At 41.3% G+C, this 22,883-nt stretch overlaps 1 protein-coding gene and 1 non-coding gene across 2 annotated transcripts in view; one reads left to right on the top strand and one right to left on the bottom strand.

Annotated features, from left to right (window-relative positions):
* Positions 1-22,883, top strand: part of GRIP2 (glutamate receptor interacting protein 2) — a 406,226-nt gene that overhangs the window by 46,124 nt on the left and 337,219 nt on the right. The gene's annotated exons all lie outside the window — the stretch shown is intronic.
* Positions 14,435-14,538, bottom strand: LOC138158541 (U6 spliceosomal RNA). Its single transcript, XR_011167668.1, has one exon. It is a non-coding gene; the product is annotated as a U6 spliceosomal RNA (small nuclear RNA).

Raw genomic sequence — 22,883 nt, 5'->3', positions numbered from 1 at the left:
CTTTTCCTCACCAAGCCATCTGGATCTGACAGATGTCTCTGGGAGTCTTTTCCAAATTAACATCTATTTACTCCCACCCTCCTGGTCCCTCTTCTCCCCACCCAAATTCTACTAATCTCTACAGTGAAAGAGCAGAACAGGGACAGAAATATACTGTGATATTGTAAGCTAGGCAGATTCGGTGTTGTTCTTGAAGTCAGGAATTCAAATACTTCCTCAGACACTTGGTAGCTGTGTGACCCTGAGCAAGTCACTACAACTCTGTTTGCCTGAGTTTCCTCATCTGTAAAATGGGAATAGTAATAGCATCTACCTCCCAGAGCTATTGTAAAGATCCCATGAGATAATGTATATATGATGCTTTGTCAACCTTAAAGTGCTATATGAGTTCTAGTTATTATTAGTATATTGGTTGTTAAGTTTTGTGAGTCAAGACACTAGCTTCACTTCTCCCAGGCCACTGGGATCAGGCTTATAGAATCTCAGAGTTGGGAGGAGTCTTGAAGGCTGCCTAGTTTATTGTACAGCTTAATTAGAGTCCCTTTGGCAACATCCCTATCAAGTAATCATCCATCTTTCATTCGAAGACCTCCGGGGATGAAGATCTCATTAGTTCGGCCTCCCCCCCCAACTCTAATTGTTAAGATGTTTTACTTTAAATTAAGCCAAAACCTTCCTCTTTACCCATTATTCCTAGTCCTGCTCTCCGAGGTCAAGGAGAGCCAGTCTCTTTTCTTGACAGCCCTTCAAATATCTGAAGATTGTTTTCTTGCATTCACAAGTCTTCTAGAACTTCTCCATTCTAAACATTACTAATTCCTTCAGACACCTTTCCTTTAGCATGGTTTACAGTCTTTTCACCTTCTTGCTCTCTTGCCTTTGGATAGGTTCCTGCTTGCCAACATCCTTCTTTTCTATACTGTGATGCCTTGAACTGAACCCAGTAATCTAGATATGGTCACATGAGTAAGGAGTACAGCAAAATTCAATTCCTCTTTCCATTTAGACTGTAGGCTTCTCGTAATGTGGCTTGTGATAGTGCTCCCATTTTTGACTCTCAAGTCACATTGTTGACACAATATCACACATGGGAGGTACTTGAATGCCTATTGAATTGAACTATCTCATAACTAAACTTTGTAGTCAGTTCCTTAAAACCTCCAGGTCCTTTTCACACAAATCCTTATCTAGCTATGCTTCCCTCCTGCTTTACTTGGGTAATTGACTTTTTGATCCCAAGTGTAAGACTTTGCATTGATCCATGTCATTTCATCTCACTAATTGCAATCTGTTTTTTTTCAGACTTTTTTCCTATCTTCATTCTGTTCTTCAGAGTTTTGCTATCCAACCTTGTTTTTTTGAAACCTTTGCTACTTACACAATCCTTGGGGAGGTGAAGAAAAATACTACAGCAGATGAAACACATTTCTAGTGTCCCCTGAACATTCCTGCATTTCCCCCTTCTCCCTTGGATATACCTAATATTCTTATCTGACAGTCCAAACCAAACATACCAATACTCAACCTAACTCTACCCTTTTTCCTGCCTTCTTCTTTTTGCTAAACAAAACCCCCAAACAAACAAAACCTCAAAAAAAACCCCAACAACAAAAACAAAGAAACTTCTCTGTCATATTTCCCTTTCTATCAGGTCCTATTCTCTGCTAGGACTAATCTAATTTATTAGTAGGTTAATGTGTTCTTCTTTTTGGGTATTAATACTTACTTTATAAGAAGAGTCTTTATGAAATACAACAAAAGAATGGTTCCCTTGGTAGGCATTTCAGGCCCTGTGGTAGGGCTATGAGGAAGGTCTTTCTAAAAAGTGGGGCTTTTAGCTTATATGAGGCAAACATAGTTGAATGATTTGCCCAGGGTCACTCAGCTAATAGCTATCTGAGGTCAGATTTGAACTCAGGAATATGAGTCTTCCTGACTCCAGCCCTGGCATTCTGTGCACTATGGTGCCACCTCGCTGGTTCTTTCCTTAAACCAAGCCTAAATTTGAATCTTTTCAATGTTCATTCTTAGCTCCTTATACTGTCTTCTGAAGTCAAGCAAAGTAAGTCTGATCTTGTCTCTACTTGTTTACAACTCTCACGTTCTCCCTTACTGCTCCAGGCTAAACATCTCTAGTTTCTTATACAACATTAGCTCCAGTCCCATCACCTTCTTAGCTGACCTCCTTTGGATTGTGGGTATGATCCAATTTTTAAATTTCCTTCCTAAAATGTGATACCTGGAATTGAAAATACTCCATATGGGAGTTGACCAATGCCGAGTGCCACTGTCACTTCCCTAGTCCTAGACACTATATATCTATTAATACAGCCTCTAGCATTTAGCACAATGCCTGGCACATAGTACACCCTTAATAAATGTTTGTTGACAGACTGATTGACTGACATCACATTAGCTTCCTTGACCTCAGAGTCACAATCATTGACTCATATTGACCTTGCCGTTCATTAAAACCCTTGGATCTCTTTTTGAGAGAAATTACTGTCTGGTCATGACCCCCCAATCTTGTACTTGTAAATTAGATTATTTGAGCCTAAGAGTATGCTTTGAATTTACCTTCATGAATTTAACCTTATTAAACTTGACCCAGATTCTAGCCTGTCAAGATAATTTTGAATCCTAACTTTGTCATTCATTGTATTAGCTGCCCCTTCCAGATTCATGTCATCTGCAAATCTGATACACATGCCATCTTTGTCTTTGGCCAAAACACTGATAAAATTGTTAAATAGCAGAAGGCTGACACAGATCCTTGGGGAGGTTGAATGGAAAACTCCTTCTAAATTGACGTTAAACCATTAATGACTACTTTTGAGTCTGGTCATTCCACTAATCTTAAATCCAACTAATTTTACACTTATCTAGCCCCATTGCTCTCAATCTTATCTATAAGAATAGCACAGATGTTCACTATCCCTTTAATGATATATTCCTAGAATCTTGCCAGAAAGCAATATCAGGCTTATAGGATTGTACAGAATGTCCCCAAAGTCTTTGAGCAGTTTCAGCTTTAATAAGAATTAACTCTACAAATTATATCAGCACAGTACCTGGCACATAATAGGTACAATGTTAGCTATTAATTATTGTTATTATTTATTACAGGATGTCACCAAAGTCTTAGTTCAACTTAAGCTTATTAAGGCTTAAAATAATAAATTAATAAGCTTAAACTGCACTAAGACTTTGGAGATGTGCTGTCCAGTTTGCAAACTTCATTTTCCTTTATCTTTTGAAATTTGGAACATTTTCTCTTCTTCAATCTGACTATACCTCGACCATTCTATATGATCTTTCAAAGACACCACAGGCAGAGGTGAGAAAGGGTCACGTTTTAACCAAGGGGACAAGCTGAGCAAAGGCAAAGAGGTGGGAAATGGTTTAAAAAAAAAGACAGAGTTGAATGAGAAATCCATAAGCTCACAGATTTAGAGACCTTGAAGGCTATTGATTCCAACCTTCTCATTTTACATATGAGGAAACTGAGACTGAGAGAAGTTAAATGGCTTGCCAGGGTCACAAAGCTAGTCAAGTGGCCGAGGCAAGATTCAAAATAGGGTCTTACTGACTACAAGTTCAGTACTCTACCCACTGTGCCACTGATTGGTGTCACCAAACTATTTTGGTCTATAAGGGCTGTGCCTTACTTGTTGGTGGCCCTGGCATCCACTTCTACAGTGAGGGTTCAGGCAGGAGTCCTGTTGCCCTCAAAGCACCACCTCCATCATCTGCCTATTGGCTGATGTCTTAGGAGGTCAGGTGAATAATGCAAAAGATAGAGTGGTGGAATACAAAGGTCACTATACTAGAAATCAAAGGACCTGGACCTTGGTCTTAGCTCTACCATTTGCTATCTATATGACTGTGTATAAGTCACTTGACACTCCTCTATAAAATGAAGGGAGTTGGACAAGTTGACCAGTTAGGTTCCTTCCAGCCCTAAATCAATCATCTTAAACATCTGTGAAATGGACACCATAATCTCTGTACTACCTTTCTCTCAAGTTCATTGACAAGGCACAATGAGAAAAGAATACATATGGTGTTTTTGTAAACTCCAATGTTGTATCTAAATTCTAGAGAGTCATGTAAGGAAGTCATCGGTTACCCTGAGGTCAGTAAGTGACCCAAATCTTGCGATTGAAGAATGGCAAGTGGCCATGGTCCAGGGGTCAGGTAATGTGACGCCTAGATATTCATCTGAAACAATGAAGAGAGCCCAACACAGGACCAGGGAATGTTGACTTGGCCCCTTTTCTGCTTCCTATAGACATGAGGACTTACAAATGTATCTGGGGCCCCAGAGTGAGGGTCAAAACCCTGGAGGTGGGTCGTGGTTCAGACTGAATCAGGGTCAGAGGAGCTGCCATTACAGGAACAATCTTTGTGGTAGAAAGAACACTGGATTTGAAGTGGGATGACCTGGCTTTGAGTCCTGGTCCTGCCCTTAGCCAGCTGTGTGATCTTAGGAAAGCCCCTTCCCTTCTCAATGGCCTTCATTATCCTCATTTAAAAAAGATGGTGGTTGGATTAGATCTGTGGTTCTTAAATTATCATCTGGGAATTCCAGGGAGTCCCCAAAACGCTTTCAGGGACTCTGAAGACTCAGAAGTTAGCACTTAATAAATGCTTGTTAATCTTCTGCATGATAAATACTATTTCCATAATAACATTAAGATGTCTTAACTTCTAATATTGTAAATATCAGTAGATAACCCACGTAAGGAAGAGCTATTTGGAAGGTCCTCAAGAGTATTAAGTGTAAAGGGGTCCTGAGACAAAAAACTTGGAGAAGTGCTGGAGAAATGATTTCTATCTTGACATTCTCTGATTCTTAGCACAGGGTAGATTGAAGAAGGCTGATTGGTGGCCCCTGGCTCACTCATGATAGGCATCTACAATCTCACAAGACCCCCTGAGGGTAAAGGAGGAAGTCATGTCTACAGCTGTCTCCTCCACAAACTGATTCCTCTCCCAAGGCTGCATCATACCTTCTTGACAAAAGTCTCCAAAGCCATCTGTCATTGTCACAGAGCTTGAGGTGAGAGATTGATGGCCTCATGAATCACAACTACTGCTCATGCCCAAGGGCAGAGAGTCAGAGAACCCATCTTCAGATCCAATGCTACCTTCCTTGTGGCTTTTTGGCAGTTTTTAAGTTTCTTTGTTTAACCTTGGGCCCCTCCGGAACAATAAGTATTTTTTGTACTTTGGGCCCCTCCGGAACAATAAGCCTTTTCTGTAAAGTCTTTTCTGACTAGTCAGTCCCTCCTAGAAATGTCTCATCTGCTGTCCTTTACTTCTCTAGATTGAAACCATACTTCAAGTTCCCCCCCCCCCAGGCAGAGTTTTCCAGCCCACATTGATCTGCTTGAACCCTACACCAAACATCAGTACTTAGGCAGCTCAGCCCTTGTCTGTCTTCTCATTGCTCCCTGTGTAAGGGCCTGGTCTCCCCAACTAGGTTGCCCCCTTCAAGGCAGTAAGGCATGGGTTTGGCCTAGGACTGAGTGTACAGGGTCATCCAGGGCTGCTCAGAGGGAGATTCATCAGCCCCTGGGATCTCTGCACCTGCCTTTGCAGCTATGCAGCTTTCTTAAGCTCAGTGCATTGTTGGGGAACTAGTTGATTTTTTCCCCATAAAACTTAATTGGGAGCTGAGACCTGGGCTCTCATCCCAGTCCAACCATCTGAATCTAAGGGTGGGGCAGTGGGTGAACACAGAGAGGAAAGAGGTGTCTGTCCTGGCAGTCATGAGACCCTGGCTCCAGGCCCATCTCTGCTGCTAATTCCTTCTGTGACCTTGAGTATGTCCTTTCTCCTCCATAAGCCTTTGTTTCCTCCTCTGTTAAAATGAAGGACCTTTTACATTCCCTTCTGCTTGACACTCTCAGACTTGAAATCCCCTCTCTTCTCAGCATCCCCATTTTTGTCCTCTATAATGGGAAGACAATGTAACCTAGTAGTTGGGGAGACTGCATCAGAGTCAGGAAGACCTGAATTCAAGTCCCCACATCTGACACGTACTGGTTGTGTGATCGTGGGCAAGTCATTAGAGTTTAGAAGGGATTTCAGCCATCATTGAGTCCAATCTCATCTTGATGTTGTTAGTCATTTTTCAGTCGTGTTTGACTCTCCATAACCCCATTTGGGGTTTTCTTGGCAGAGATACTGGAATGGTGTCCCATTTCCTTCTCCAGTTCATTTTACAGATGAGTAAACTGAGTTAGACAGGGTTAAGTGACTTGCCCAGGGTCACACAGCTAGGAAGTGTCTGAACCCTTAGTGAACCCCTTAGTGGGCCAGAAAACTGATTCTCTGAGTTGCAGAGAAATCGCCTGTCTTTACTGGTAGAGGGAATTAGATTGTTGGAAGCTCCCTATACCAGAGAAATCAGGTTTCTAAAACAACAAAATGTGGAGGGTAATCCTTTGTCACCACTTTCCCATTTTGGAACACGATTAGGGATGGGTCCCATGCTTTTGCCGGGAGACATAAATCCAGGCAGCAGAAGCTTACTCTGTAATGTGGCCCCTTCTCCAGACTATAATCTCAGAAGTTGCTTAGAGCACTGAGAGCCCCTTTTCCAGATCATACAGCCAGGACATAGCCAAGGCAGGATTTGAACCCAGGCCTCCTTGGCATCAGGTCCAACTTCCTATTTCTCATGCTATGCTTTGGTGCTAGATAGAACTCAGAGCTCCTAGATCCAACCTAACCCTTCCCCTCCCCTCTGTTTCATCCTCTCCTTCCTCCTTTTCCTCTTCCCCCTCCTCCTCTTCCTCCTTCTCTTCTTCCTCCCCCCACACCCCACAACAGTTTTATGGTTTTGTACTTGGAGTGGAAAGTGCTCTGGGGCCACCCTTCAGCAAAGTGGGGCAGGTCTGCCCTGCCAGGGCTGCAATTACAAGAATGCTGATAGAATCAGGAGCTTGGTGATTTAGGTGGGGTGTTTGGGGTCACTGGCCAAGTACACCTTTATAATGAGATTCACTTCAGCTGCTAATAAAAGCTAGCTCTGCATAAGTTTGGAACAGAAGGAGAGAAGGGAAAAGTGGGTGGAACTCAGCCTGGCTGGGTCCAGGGGGTTGTTCAGTCTAGGTCTTTATTCTGCCTACCCTCACCCCTAAGCTAGGTGGCATGTTGGATTGAGCATTGGCCCTGGAGTCGGGAGGACCTGAGTTCAAATTCGACCTTAGATACTGGACATCACCTCTGTGACCATGAGCAAATTACCTAACCCTAAATGCCTTGCCAAAAAAATGAGGGGAAAAAGGGATGGAACGGGGTAAGGGGTAAACTTTTAAAAATTGTTGGTGGTACTTTGGGAGGAAGGGAGGAGTAGATAGACTATGGCTTTTATCCTGGCAAACTCCCTGAGACACAGAGAGTTTAAGGGACTCATTGAAGGTCTTACATTGCACTGGGGGTTCAACAATAGGACCTCAAATAAAAGTGGAGTGAGCTTGGTCAGCTGCTGGAGCAGCAGCAGGAAAGAGAAGGTGAAGGAGACATGAGGAGGAGGTAGTGTGTGGGAAACACAATTAGTCCAACAAATCACTGCTGATGTGCTGAGTGAGCAGTTTTCAGGGAGAACAATATTTATGAAATAAAATCAGTGTCTGGGATGGCCAGAACAAGCTCTAATGGCTTCGGTCCATGAGAAGCTCCAGAAAGACCTCAATGGGACTACCAAAGGGTGCTCTCATACTGGCTTGCCAGAAACCCTTAAGACTTGGGTTAGGATCCCATCTACCACTTTACTACTGAGTGACCTTGGCCAAGTTATTTAAACTCTAGGCTTCATTTTCCTCAGCTGTAAGAGGAGATTGCAAATCCAGCCTCAGACACTTACTAACTGGGTGACCCTGGACAAGTCACTTAACCCTATTTGCCTCAGTTTCCTCATCTGTAAAATGAACCGGAGAAGGAAATGGCAAACCACTTCCAGCATCTTTGCCAAGAAAAGCCACCAATGGGAGAAGGAAGAGTCCGACTGACTAAATGATTGAACAAGAAGAACAAGAAGAGATTGGACTAAATGACATCTGAAATTCCTTTTGGCCCTAATTCTCCATTTTTTTTTAAAATAGAGGGACTAAAGTCTCCTTGTCACTTACTAGACTTTAGGCATTGATATGCAGAGAAGGAAGTGACTTGTTTAAGGTCACACACTTTGTTAGAGACAGGGCTGGTGTATTGGAGAGAAATCTGTGTTTAGAGTCACAGGATCTGGGTTTGAATCTTAGTCCTGACATTTACCATCGCTGTGACGTTGTGCAGAAATCTGGGCATCAGGTTATAGGATCATGGATTATAGCTGGAAAGTCCTTACAGGTCATTAAGTCCAACCCCCTTTATCTATAAATGGCAGAACTGATGACCAGGGTGGTTATGACTTGACCAAGGTCATACAGCTAGCTAGTGTTCAAACCTAGGTCTTTCTGACCCCCCAGCCCATTGCTTTATCTGCTATACCATGTTGCCTTGAATTTCCTCATTCGTACAATGTAGCAGTTGGATTTGATGGACTAAAGCCCCCTCTCACTCTTAAGTCTTTGACCCTGGGTATACAGGTCTCCAAGCCCCAGTGCTAGTTCATTTTGCCAGGATTTCTTAGTCTATGGGGTAAGGAACCGTGATTATAGGATTTAGAAAAGGAAATGGTCCTTAAAGAATGTCTAGTTTAACTCTCATTTTAGAGATGAAGAAAGCAAGACTGGAGAGGGGACGTGATTGGCCCACGCTCACACGATATTGAACGGAGGCCCTTTCCAAATATAACCCCATCACTACTCCTGCTGCTTGCTTCTCTTAGGAGTTGAGTTTCCAATCCTCTCTTTTCCTTTGCCCCTTGAGAGATGCCAGGCCATTGACTATTATGTGGCTAATATTCCACACTTCCAGATCACTATGGTTCATCTTGACCTCCTTCTTGCCCCTGAATCCACAAGGGGACAATGAATAAAACAAACTTACACTTCAGACTTCCAGGCCTTTCTTCTATAAAGCTGAGAATGCATAGCCAGCCAGAAAGATTTCCATTGGAAGCAATTTTACATTGTTTTTTTTTCCAGTTAATATCTTGTCATGCTCGACCTTTGAAAACTAAAGCCTAAATTCCAAGTTGTAAACATTTAATCATGCCATTTTAAATAAAACAATCTATTAGTGTTTGAGAGCTTTAATATCATTATATATGCAGAAACTTGATGACTTTAGCTTTGGGGGGGGCAGGGTTAATGGTGGCCATAACTATGAGAAACCTGATAATTTAAAATGGAGTAGATATGTCATTTGTGGCCCTATTTTAACCCAAGAGGTTTTCAAAATAAGCCTCCCACCTAAGTCCCTTCTCATTTACCCACTCATCTTGTGAGACTGGATGAGGTCTGGCATTTGTCTAAACAAAGTTGCAGGATTAACTTCCTGCCTCCTAGACTTTAGTCTACCCCAAAGGTTTTTCTTCACCTGGGGCTCATGAATTTATTTTATTTAAAAAAATTTATTTTGATATATTTTTCATGACTATGCATGTATAACCTATTTTGAATTGCTTACCTTCTCAATGGGGGTGGGGTGGGGAGAGAGGAAGGGAGGGAATTTGGAATTCAAAGTTTTAAAAACAAAAAGTTAAAAATTGTTTATAATGTAACTATGGGAAAATAAAATACTAAGTATAAAAGTTATATTCTGATATATATATATACATATATATTCTGATAAGTGTCATTTTATATACAATTGGTTTCCTTTGTAATTCTATGTAATTTGTTTTATAAATTTAAAAATATTCTGAGAAGGAGTGTATAGACTTCATTAGATAAGGTTAAGAGCCCCTGATTCAAACTATAGATGGCTGTTTAGTTTGCCTTCTAACTATGCAGTTGGTAGATAGGATTGGTCCTTGACATTATGTGGTTAGCAACCTCACCTTTCCTCTGCTTTTCCTCCTTCAGGCTTTCTGTACCCTTTTGTTCTCTCTTCTCTCCATCTACTGTCAGGAAAGTTTAAACCAACAGTCATTTATTCTTCAATCGCATTCAATTATTCATTCATTCATTCAGACAAGACTTTATTAAGCACCTACTGTGGGTCAGGAACTATTATAGATGCTGGGGATGCAAAGCCAAAGAGGAAGTGACCTTTGTTATCTAAAAGAACTAGATGTTGTCTAATGTTTCTTATCATCCTTTGTCCAATGTTCTTGGTCCTGAAGTCCTTTCCAGCTTCTACATTCTAAACAGAAATTACATTCTACTCTTCTATGACAGGTTTCATTTCCCAGCCTCCTTGACCTTGTAGAATAAAAAATTCTATGCCTCCATGTAAAGGATCAATCAATAAATAAAAAGGATTCATTCAACAGGTGGGAGAGACTTGGAAAGAGAGGAAAGGGAGGAATGGGCAGACCTTCTGAAGTTCCCTGAAAACCAATCACCCAACCAGCCAGCCACACTTAAATAGGATAATAGGACCAGAGACTGAGAACTGTAAGGGACCATGGAGGTCTTCTAGTCTAACACCCTCATTTTACAGATGATGAAACTGATGCCCCAAAAAGGTGAAAAAAAAAACTTGTGTAAGACTACACAGACACTGAATGGTAAAGTTGGGATTTGAACTTGCATTCTCTCTCCAAATACAGTGGGTTTCTATTACACCATGTCTAGTTTCTCAATAACCAAAGCTATAAATCTGGGTCCCTGTCTCCTGCTTTGGAGGTTGTACAGTTGAAAGAAATATCCTGAGAGTAAAACAAAGCCTCAGGTGCTAGTCTCAATGCTATTGCCAAGCAGTTATGAGACTTTGGTTAAAACATTTACCCTTTCTGGGTCTCAGTTTCCTTCTCTATAAAACTGAGATATTGAATTAAATGATGTCCGATGTCTCAACATTCTTCATTCTAATACTCTTGGTTCTGGGGTTCTTTACAACTCTTACATTCTAAAAACTAAGGTCCCTTTAAGCCCTAACATAGTGTTGGGTGTTGAACTTGTGATTTTTGTGAATATAGGGAACTCCTAGGTGAGAAAAGGCCCTCTGCCGAATGCTGATCAGTACTCTTCTGCAACTTTACAGTCTTAGTTTCCTTAGAGAGAACTGAGAGGTTAAGGGATTAACCTGGGGTCACAAAGCCAGTCCACATGAGAGGCAAGATTGAACTCAGGTATGTCTGACTTAGGGACTATCCCCTCAACCGCACTGCCTCTAATCTACTCTATTTTAACATTCAATGTTCTAAGATTCCTTCTAGTTATAACATCCTATTGCTAACTTTCCATATTCTAAGGTTCCTCTCAGTTCTAATGTTCTCTGTTCTAAGGTCCCCCCTAATTCCAATATTCTGTCTTTTAAGGGCCCTTCCACCTACAACATGCTACATTAGCATACCATCATTCTGTCCTCTAATGCAGTGATGTTGATCTCAAATGGAATCAGATGCCTACCCGGGCACATTGACTTAGAAAACCACAAATGAACATTTTCTCTGTTGTATTGTATTTTCATTCTGTGAAATACTTCACAGTTATGTTTTGATGCACTAAGGAGTTTTGAGGCTTCCCAAGGCTTGTCTTGAGTCTGACACCTCTGCTCCACTGTTCTAGCATCCTACATTCTAACATTCCAACAGTTAAACTCTGTGGCATCTAATTTTCTCTTGGCTCCATGGTGGTTTGTAACTTCATCCTCTTCCCACCTGTCCCCACCTTGTCCAGGTTAATGGGAGAGTGAAGCTTGAGACAAAACTGACCCCGTGGCATTTGCTTCTCAGATTACAAGAGGCTTTTAAAAACTTGTCTTTGGTGTACTTCTTTTACATTCACATATCTCCCTCTGGTGGTTAATCTGTCAGTTCCTCCAAGAATTTCTGTGCCCTTGCAGGAGTCAGATAAATGTGGTAACCCCTGGCAAATCAATGATGATGATAGTAACTACAAGTGTTAATAATAGCTTTCATTATTGACAGTAAAATGGTGTCTCATATTTGCATTTCCCCTTCCTTTAACAGCTATGATCTCATTTGGTCTTTACAACAATCCGTCCATGGCGGTAATGGTTGCCTACATTTCACAGGTTGGGCTATTAAAGCTCGGAGGGGTCAAATGACTTGATCTTTGTCACCTAGTTAGTGTTAGAGCAGGGTCTAGAGCAGAAGTCTTTTGATTTCTTGTCCAGTGCTCTTGCTGGTAAACCACACCTTTCTTCTCATCTGTCTGTCTTGTTGTGTGCCCTACCCTGTATTAGACACTTTGAAAGATGCAAGAGAGAGAATTGGCCTGTCCTGAATGCACTTACAATCTAGCTGTGAAGAAAAAGATATATAGAAAGATTACAATATAGGACAATACATTAGCAAGTATAGCGTGGATGAGAACACTAGACTAACAGACTTCTATCTAGGTGTCATTCTTCCCCAACTAGCTTTGTGGCCTTGGGTAAGTCATTTTGACTTCTATAAACCCTAGTCTTCTCATTAGTAAAATGAATGGGATAGACTGCCCGCCATAGTTTCCCTCTATATTTGGACAGCAGCCAAATTCTTTCTTGTGTTATTCTCTCTTTTTACCTTGAGGGTGTTAATCATAGGCACAATCATAGCATTTAAAACTGGAAGGGACTAGAGATCTTCTGGTCTGACAACTGCAAAGTCTCAGAGTTGGAAGGGATCTCAGAAACTATGGAGTCCAATCCACATCTGAGAAAGAAGCCCTTTACCAGCAGGTGTTCATCTAGATTCTGTTTGAAGAACGCTAGAGAGGAGGAACCCACCATTCTCCTGGGAGCAAACCATTTTATTCTTAGATAGCTCTAATCGTTAAGAAGCAGCCTATTAAGCTCTTTTAAGATTTTTGTCTTCTGAAGTGTTACCAATCTGTGGTTTGGGGAATTTTTTGTTGCTGTAAATTTGAGAAATGTACCTTAGATACGACTTCATTACTGGGAGACACCAAGTTGACACCAAACCATTAATGATTACTTTTTGGGTCAGGCCATTTAACTAACTCTTAATTCATCTCACTGTACTGTCATCTGGCTCATAGCATTGTCTTGTCCATGAGAACTACATGAAGAATTCCATCAAATGCTTTGCCAGAAATCTAAGTAAATCATGTCTGCCCAATACTTTAGGTCTCTTGGTCTAGTTACCCTGTTATAAAAAAAAGGAAATGAGGATAGTCTGGCATAACCTGTTCTTGAGGTAGCCATATAGGTTCTTAGTGATTGCTGTTTTTATATCCTTTCATATCTTCTTGAACCATTCCTTTAATATAATTAACTATTATTATGAACCAGGTACTGTGATAAGCACTTTACAAATATTGTATCATTTTATCCTCATAACAACCCTGAGAGGTAGGCACTATTATTATCCCCATTTTAAAGTCAAAGAAACTGAGAGAAACAGAAGGGAGGTGATTTACCTAGGGTTCCCCAGCCTGTAAATGTCTAAAGATAAGTAAGTCCAAAGATCAGTTTTTATATATGTTGAATAGTTCTGCCTTCTCTCCATTGTGCATGATCATCTTTCCATTTACCCTGAGCAATGACATTCTCTCTTCTTTTATTGACTTCAGAGTTTACATTCCTTCTTTTGTTTCTTTTTAGCATTCACTGTCAGACAGACTATTTTGGGCATTGATACTTCTAACACTATACAAGTAGTACACTCCTACTCTTTTGACCCCCCCCCCCCCAGTTACCTACCATTCTCCCATCTTCTCTGGGAGTCTTTTTAAAATATGTAGCCACACCAGGCTCTTTAGGCAGCTCCCACTTTTGCCTCTGACTTTCCCAGTAGGTCATTAGTACATTGCATCCTACCTACTCTTTCTGTGAATACAGAGCTTAGTTACGTGGTATTCTAGGTGCTTAATAAATGCTTGTTGAGCTGACTTTAAAATATGATTTCCAAAAATCTAAAACAGATATAAAAATATGCCTGGTTTTTTCCCAGTGTGCTCTACCACGAACTCTTGGATGGTGAGGTCATCTGTCTCTGAGGTTCCCATTACTGCTAAGTTAGCTGTTGGGTCCTCTGTGTTGGCCAGAATCAAGTTCAAGGTTTGTATTCCTGTCACTGCTACTACTTTTTATAGGATAAAAAGCCATTAAGACAAGTAATAAATATCTTCAATATTGTACTTTTGGCACAGGGCCAACACACCTAGACTGCTACAGTGTTCCTGTGACTATAGCATCATATTCTTTTTCTTGAACTGTAGAATCTCTCCTTCTACCCAGGTAGTCTGTAGCATATACTATAGCTATATATACACATATACAAATATATGTATCCATGCATATATGCATACATACATATATGTATATATGTATATTTCCCCCAAGCAATCATAATTTTTAATAGAGAGATCTGTAAAAATAATTTTTTCAAACAGCATTACTTCATAAAAATGTGGAACACTTCATGAATTGCACATCATCCTGATTCAGGGATCATGCCAATCTTTTCCATATTATTTCTATTTTAGTATATATGTTACTGTAGTAAGCTCAGCAACATAGTTTCTGTTTTCACCTGAACTGAAGTCAGATAGGTGGTGAAATGGATAGAGCACTCTGAGTTCATACTGGCTTCAGACACTTTGTAGCTGTGTGACCCTGGACAAGTAACTTCACCCCGTTTGCCTCAGTTTCCTCTTCTATAAAATGAGCTGGAGAAGAAAATGGTAAACCACTCTAGTATCTTTGCCAAGGAAACCCCAAATGGGGTCATGGAGAGTCAGATGTGACCGAAAGGACTGAACAGCAAAAACAACTAGCTGCAATGAAGTCTTTCCTGAATTCTCTGACCTTCATTTTTCTCCTTGGGTTCCAATATTTCCTCACAAGCTCACATCTCCTTAAGATTCAATGCTGCTCCACTCTCTTTTTGATTTCTATTGTTCATACTGGAAAGTAGCATGTTGCGGGGGAAAGGACACTGACTCTGAATTCAGAAGACCTGGGTTAAAATCCTAATTCTGTATCTAAATGCAAAGCGCTTTGCTTCTTTGTATCTCAGTTTCCTCATCTGTAAAATGAGGAAGTTGGGCCAGATTTCCTCTGGAGTCTCCTCCAATTCTGCGCTTTATGATATTATTAAATTAGATAAAACCTTCTAAAGTCTTATCTTAGCCCCGAGTCTCATGCCACCAAATCTCAGGGATTCATGTGAGATCAATGAGCATTTGTTTGTGGACACTGAAGCCCATGGGGGATATTGTCTCCCATGGATTACCAATCTTCTCTTCCCCAATTTATTCTACGTTACACCTCCATTAGCAAGTCTGGCACTTCTTGGTGGGCACTTTGCTTTCCTCCCTTTTCAGTTGTGAAGCGCTCTTGATCAAATTCAAAAGATTCAAGCAAGTAGTAGTTCTCACCTGTGCTTGTTAGATGCCCTTGGTCCAAGCGGCCAAGAGCCTGGTGTTGCAGTATTTTAGTCGGTGGTTCAGAAAACCAAATTCTGCCCTCACATATCATACCCTTAGCCAGAAGCTTCTTCTCTTGGATCTCTTGGGGGCATCTGGCAAATGCTGCACACACAGAAGGGTCTCAACAAATACTTGTTGCTTTACTAAATGGCAGGGAGACCAATATTTATTGAGCTAAGGGTAAACACAAGAAACTATCCCTATTTTCGACTACTATACATACATAATACATACGTACATACATGTATATAATACACATATACACATATATGTGGGGGTATGTATACATTTGCAGGTGTGCATATGTATATATGTGAATATATACATATGCATATATACATATGTCATATATACATCTGTAGTCATGAATGGGACTGTCAGGTAAATTTATGAAAAGGGCAGGATGTAGCCAATAGACTAGAGATTTCCCACTCTTGTTTTTTTATTTTTGCTTTTTGGAGGGGGGAAGGCAGGGCAATTGGGGTTAAGTGACTTGCCCAAGGTTACACAGTTGGTAAATGTTAAGTGTCTGAGGCTGGATTTGAACTCAGGTCCTCCTGACTCCAGGGAGTGGTGCTCTATTCACTGCTCCACCTAGCTGCCCCCTCACTCTTGTTTTAAGTCACAAAATAACATATTTCCTCCTAGCCTGGCATTATGAATGAACTTTAAAGATAAATATGAATAGATATATGAATTTAGATATATAATCTAGTTCTTTCTCTCTTTAAGGTTTACAGAGAGCTTTACAAATATTATCTCATTTTTATCCTTATAATAACCCTTGGGGGTAAGTACTGTTATTTTCCCCATCTTCCAGATGAGGAAAGTAATACAAGTAGAGTTAAAATGACTTGGCCAGGGTCACACAGCTAGTAACCAAGTCAGGCAATACACAAACCTTTAATGGATATGAACTTGTTTTTTCCTGACTCCAGCTTCTGCATTTTGTCTACTGCGCTATCCAGCAGCCCCTGGAAGAATGTAGAATGACTTATCTGCAGATATTAAAGGTCTTGTAGGGAGATAAGGAGATATAAGAACAAGGACCCATAAAGGCTCATGGCCTGATTTCAGGTTGTTAATTAAACTCGGATTCCTTACTTTTTTTCCTTTTGGTGAGACCAAGTATCCATATGTGTCATCTCTCCAATTAACATGTGAATCCTTGAGAGCAGGGGTGGTCTTATTTTTCCATTATATCCTTAGCACTTAGCACAACACTTTATACATGTTGTTGTTAAGTTGTTTCAGTTGTGTATGATTCTTCATAATCCCATTTGGGATTTTCTTGGCAGAGATACTGGCATGTTTTGCCATTTCCTTCTCCAGCTCATTTTATTCAGTGAGGAAACTGAGGCAAACAGGGTGAAGTGACTTGCCCAGAGTCACATAGTCAGTAAGTGTCTGGGGTCATGGGAAGATGAGTCTTCTTGACTTCAAGCCTGGCACTCTATCCATCTTGCCACTTTGCATAAACTAATAAATAATGCTTGATTCATTCATTCATAAGGCAAAGCTAGGAGGGAGTTTGTCATTTTAGGACTTAAAAGAAGAGTGAGGAATTTCCAGTTTACTGGTTGTATCCTTCCCTTTGTCATACATTTACCTGACAGTGGCATTCATGGCTACAGGTGCACATATATAATTGAGTTTATGAGTCTTCAATTGTAACATCCGGTAAGCTCACAGAATGGGATGTTGTTCCAGGAGATTCTCGCCATTGGGTTAATTTACAGCCAGCCTGGGGGCTCTGTTCTTCTTGTTTCTCATCTGTTGTCTACAGTAAAACTCAAAATGGGGAGATGGACTGGTGCCCTTCTGCCTTCTGGCTCAATAGACTAGGTCAAGTTAAGTCAAGACCACAGACCCTTCCTTTCCAATGGTGGTGATAAGAAGTGTGAAGGTGTCCATATGACTTTAATGCCTCTAGGCTAAGACCTTCCCCTAAACCATGAGCTCAGACTTAGGCTATGTCTAAGAGGGACCTAGGAACACAAATTGGACAGGAAAGAGGAATGTGGGAAGGAGACAGGCACCCCTCCCCTGACAGCTCATATGGGGGGCTCTCTTAGGTTCACTAGTTTAATGATTATAAAATCTTAATAACCTGTAGTATTTTAATGCTATAAACATTTATGATTTCTTTTCTCGAGCTACTTTTTCTGCTGATGTGAAAGAACCCCCTTTCCCTGTCTTACCCTACAGTAACACTTTCATCCTCTGGGAGTTGCCCTCTTGGTCAGCGAAGATTCCTATACTTAACTAGAGTGGTTCTTAAATGACAGATTGCCTAGCCCATTGCTCCAAGACCTTCTACCTTGACAGGAGCCTTTGCTATGTTTATTAGAGAACCCAGAGCCCCTGTCCATATTCTAATGAGGAGTCAAGGAGGGTGCTGCTGGAAATATGATAAGATTTTGTCAATGTGAAAATTCCATCCACAAATACAGATCCTCACTGATGAAGTTTTACAGGTGCATGAGACTCAGAGAGATTTGGTGACTTGTGTATGGTTAGTATCAGAGATGGAATATGAACCCAGATCTTTATGATTCCCAAATTTAGTCATCTTTCCACTATTCTGAGGTATTATCATCTTGCCCAAAATATCAAAGTGTAAGAAGAAAATCTGTTAATATAATTCAGTTAGCACTTGAATTAAGAATCCTTACCTACTTATGACATGTGTTACCTTGGTTAAGTCCATTAGAATCCCTAGACCTCAAGTTTCTTTATCTGTAAAATAAGAGGGTTGGACTTACAGGCTCTCCAGGGTCCCTTTCAGGTCTTCAGCTAAGATCCTGTAATCATTCAGGACAGATATGATTCTTCTTATTTTTATAGATGGGGAAACTGATGTCCAGAGGAGTCACATTGAGACTAGGAACCATGTCAACTAATTCTTCATGTGGGACTTTCCCCATGAGACCACCTTGTGAGAGGAGGTCTCCATGGACCAGGCAAAAACAACAAGGGAAGTGATATTGAGTCTTATGTTTAATTAAATTAGAAAGTGATGTTTCTGCAGCTTCCCAGGGTGGAAATGAATTATTGGATTTAATGCAGAGCCAGGCTTGGTGGAGGTGGCTGGGTCTTCTTTTATTAGAAGGACCTACAGAGAAAAGGAGAGGCTCTCATCTCAGAAGATCTTGATTTGTCATTAAGATTAGAGATGTCAAAAATGGTGATATTAGGGATGGTCAGGGAATATTTCACCATGGATAATTCAACACCAGGAAATGACTCATGATGCTACCATATATACTGGTATATTTCCCCAAGTTAACCCTCCCCCCCACTAGTTGTGAAGTCATCCTAGTGGGCATTCCTTTTTTATATAATCAGTGATCAGGAGGGTGAAGATGATAGTGATCCTTGATGGAGACTCTAGTAGAGGGAGGATAATAGAAACAACTGATAACTTGATGACTAACCAAGCATTTTACAACCATTATCTTATTTGGTCTTCACAGAAACTCTAGCAGGTGGGTAATACAAGTATTAGTACCCCTACTTTTTAGATAAAGAAATAGAAGTTCATAGAGGTTGAAGTAACTTGTGAATAGCAGAACTCCCAATTCTTCTGACCCTGACTCCAGAGTTCTTTTCCCTATTTTACAAAGGTCAAGGTCTCCTACTACATCTGGGACCATCTCCAGTTGTCCTGATCCATATCTGGTCACTGGACTCAGATGGCTCCAGAGGTAGAAGTGAGGCTGGTGACTTTGTTTTGCCCTACCTCACTTAAACCCAATTCACTTGCATGTCATGGCATCAATCCCATGATGTCATGGTCCTCTTCATGAATGAAGGACAAGCAACTCTATGTTTATGACCCCAGGAGGGGGTGCTCTGGTTAATGTATGATCCTATTCAACAGAAACATGTGACTGTCAGTCCCGTGTCTCAGCTACACTTCTGAGGTGTGTTACTTGATAAGAGGGAGTTCTGGGTCACGTGACAAGCTCTGGATGTCTCTTTCTGCTCAGAGCTGCTGGCTGGCTGGCTGCCATTCACTCTTGGGCCCCTCCCCTTTGTGATTGGTGATGAGTTCTCTGGTCCAGCAGTTCTCAAACACTTTGGTCTCAGGACCACTTTATACCATTAAAAATTATTGAGGACCCCTTACAGTCTTAAAAATTACAAAGAACCCCAAGAGCCTTTGTTTATGTGGATTGTATCTATTGATATTTATGTATTAAAATTAAACTGATACATTTGAAAACATTTTTATTAATTCATTTGCAACTAATGATAGTAAGTCCATGATATGTTGTCATAGATAAGAGTTTTTTTTTGTGAAAAGATAACTCTATTTTATAAAAAATTGTGAGAAAAGTGGCATCATTTTATACATTTTACAAATCTCTTTCATGTCTGACTTAATAGAAGACAGCTGGATTCTCATGTATGCCTCTGCATTCAATCTGTTGTGATAATGTGATCTGCTGTTTTGGTTAAAGTGTGTGAAAAAAAATCCAGCCTCTCACAGATATATAGCTGGAAAAGGGAAGAGTATTTTAAATGGCAAATCATGTCTTAAAATTATTATGACAACAGTTTTGTCCTTATGGCCTCCCTGCAAGCATCTCAGGGACTTCAGGGGTTCCTGGACCATAATTTGAGAGGCTGAGTTTTTCCCTCGAATCAGATTGATGGGTTAGCCCCCATTCCACTGATTCCTTCCTCCCTTCTACTTTTGCTCTCAATTTCCTTTGAGGGACTTACAAAGAAATATGTGCATACAGGCTTTAATTGGAATTAGATGGCTTGGGGTATGGGAGAGGTCCTGATTTGTGACTTCATCATTGACTTGCCCAAGGATGTCCCTCACCTTAAGGGATGCTGCAGAACAGATTCTTGTACTGGGATGGAAGTTCTCTGATGTCCCTTTCATCTCTAGGATTCTCTGATGGAAAAACCACTTCAAGGTGCTCCCAACATATTTAGATTCCCCCATAATTCTTCCATCCCTTTGAGGTTCCCCTACACTAGAACAGGAGATATGAAATGATGAACTCCATTGTCTATTACTCTCAGAGATATAGGGAAATGAGCACTGGACTTGGGATCAGGAAGATATGGGTTTGAATCTTGCTTCAGTTATTTATTAGCAGTGTGACTCTGGGAAAGTCACTTAATTCTCTGGGCTTTGTTTTCCTCATCTATAAAATGAGAGCATTGGTCTCGATAATGTCAAAGGCACACATCCAGTTCTGAAGTTATGATCCTATAAATCACACGAGAGAATCCCAGAGCCCAGAAGCAGCAGTAGTGGCCATCTGGTCTCCTCCTTCCTGTCATGGTATGTTGCTTATGGACAGAGGTCACAAGAAGAAAAGTCAATTCCACCATTTCATTAAAAGAGGGAGTCCACCCATTGGAAGAGCTGATGAGGAACACCCTGAAGGCTTTGCGAAAAGTAATCTAGGGTCAATGGATGATAGGTCATAAGAGATTAAACTCAGTGTGGCTGTCCTGCAGATCTGCCCACTGAATTAGTACTGCTATTTCCAGGCAAAGTCGACTCCCTATTAGGGAGTCAAAACATAAGATCCTGGCCCTATCATTTCCTTTATGTGTGACCTTTGACAATATGTAGTTAGGAGTAGAAGTGACCGATTAACTAATGAAAGGTGAGATGAGAAGAGAGGGGCCCCCCTGGGCCTCAGTTTCCAGCTTAAAAAATGAAACACTGGACAAAGTGAACTCTAAGGTGCCCCTTTCAGCTCTTTCATAATAACCTATAATTCTATAACCCTTGGAGTAAGCAGGACCTGCCTCAGCTATTTGCAAACTGTATGACCCAGGGGCAAGTAATTTTACCTTTCTTAGCCTTAATTTCCCCATCTGGAAGGTAGAGATAGTAGGGCTGTTGTGAGCATCCTGAGATAAGAGATGTAAAACTTTCAATGTCTGTTGTTTTTTCTAGCATTTTCCTTCTGCTGTCTTTGTGAAAGTAGGGTGATTATTTTATTGGGAAGAGGGAAAGTGTTTGTTGTTATTCATTTGTTTTGGCTCAGACAAGTGATTTCATGAAGTAAGAGGAATTTTCAGGAAGGAAACTCTCTGCATATTAAGAACTGTGACTTTCCCAGGGCCCCACTGCCAGTATGTGTCTGAGTCTGACCTTGGACAACAAATGTGGTAGGAGCTCTCTGCAGAGAGAGGTCAGTAGGATGGTCAGGGAAGGCTTCTGCAGGCCCTGGAGTTTGGGATGGGCAGCTCTTTTTGGCTCTTCAGGCCTGTAAGGCCTCCTAACCTCCTAAGTGTGAGAGCAGGGATTGGAACACACATCTTCTGACTCAAAGCCGGTTCCCTTTCTAATCCATTGTGATGTTCTGGGATTTTAAATGAATCTTTTCTGAGCAGTCTCGCTCCCTGTTCACCCTGCCCGTGCACCTGTTTCTGTCTTTCTCTTCTGCTTCAGAGTTTGTCCACCCAGGACATCTTGGATGGAGCGGTGTTCCATACATACTTTGTCCATCTTCCTGTCCTGGTCCCCGGTTTGGAAGTGGGAGTAGGGGCGTCTGGCATATGCCGCTGACGACAGATGGCGGCTCGTTTGTTTACCACCTCCTCTAATAAATATGCACGTCATATAAATAAAACATGGAGCACAGCACATTGCATGAATAAGCGATGGTAACGGCCAAGGCGCAGACAGCTTTGTGATTGTCTTTGGGGGCTGGCAAGGGGGTTAATGAGCTGATTATTCAGACTTTAACCTAATTTCTTCACAAACATTTTGCTGTGTGATGCTAGGAGCTCACACCTCATAGGAGAAGGGGGACCCTCCCCCGTCTGGACTTCAGCCAGCAGAGGATTGACTGTGGAACAGCCCTTGTTCCCCCACCAGACAGGAATAATGTTGTTAGAGAACACTTGCTAGTGTAAGCCAGGCCCTCATCCCTCCCCATGCCTCTGTTGCCTTGCAATGGAAGAACATGGATACATCCCTTTTTCTCCTCATATGATCCACCCCATACTTGCTGCCCAACTAAGCTTTCTACATGGCATCATGCCACTCCCTGCCCAGCAGCCTCCATTGGCTTCTCACCACTTGTGGAATAGACTCTGAGCTCCTTAACCTGGCATTCAAGGCTCTCCAGGGACTGGCTACACCTTGTCTCCCTATTCTTTTCTCAGGCTTTCCCCTGATGAGAAGCCTTAATTCTAACTAACAGAATTATTATTAATTATTCCCTGAACCCTGAACTTTGTGCTTTCTAGATTCTGTATTTGTTTATAACTTCTTCTTCTCCTCCTCCTCCTTTTTCTCCTCCTCCTCCTCCTCCTCCTCCTTCTTCTCCTTCTCCTTCTCCTTTTTCTTCTCCTTCTCCTTTTTCTCCTTCTCCTCCTTCTCCTTTTTCTTCTCCTTCTTCTCCTTTTTCTCCTCCTCCTCCTCCTCCTCCTCCT

The sequence above is a fragment of the Petaurus breviceps genome, unplaced genomic scaffold (genome assembly GCF_028583685.1).
Source record: "Petaurus breviceps papuanus isolate PSGF00001 unplaced genomic scaffold, PetGlider_PUasm1.0 174, whole genome shotgun sequence".
Lineage (NCBI taxonomy): Eukaryota > Metazoa > Chordata > Mammalia > Diprotodontia > Petauridae > Petaurus > Petaurus breviceps.
This window is presented reverse-complemented; position numbering and strand designations above follow the sequence as displayed.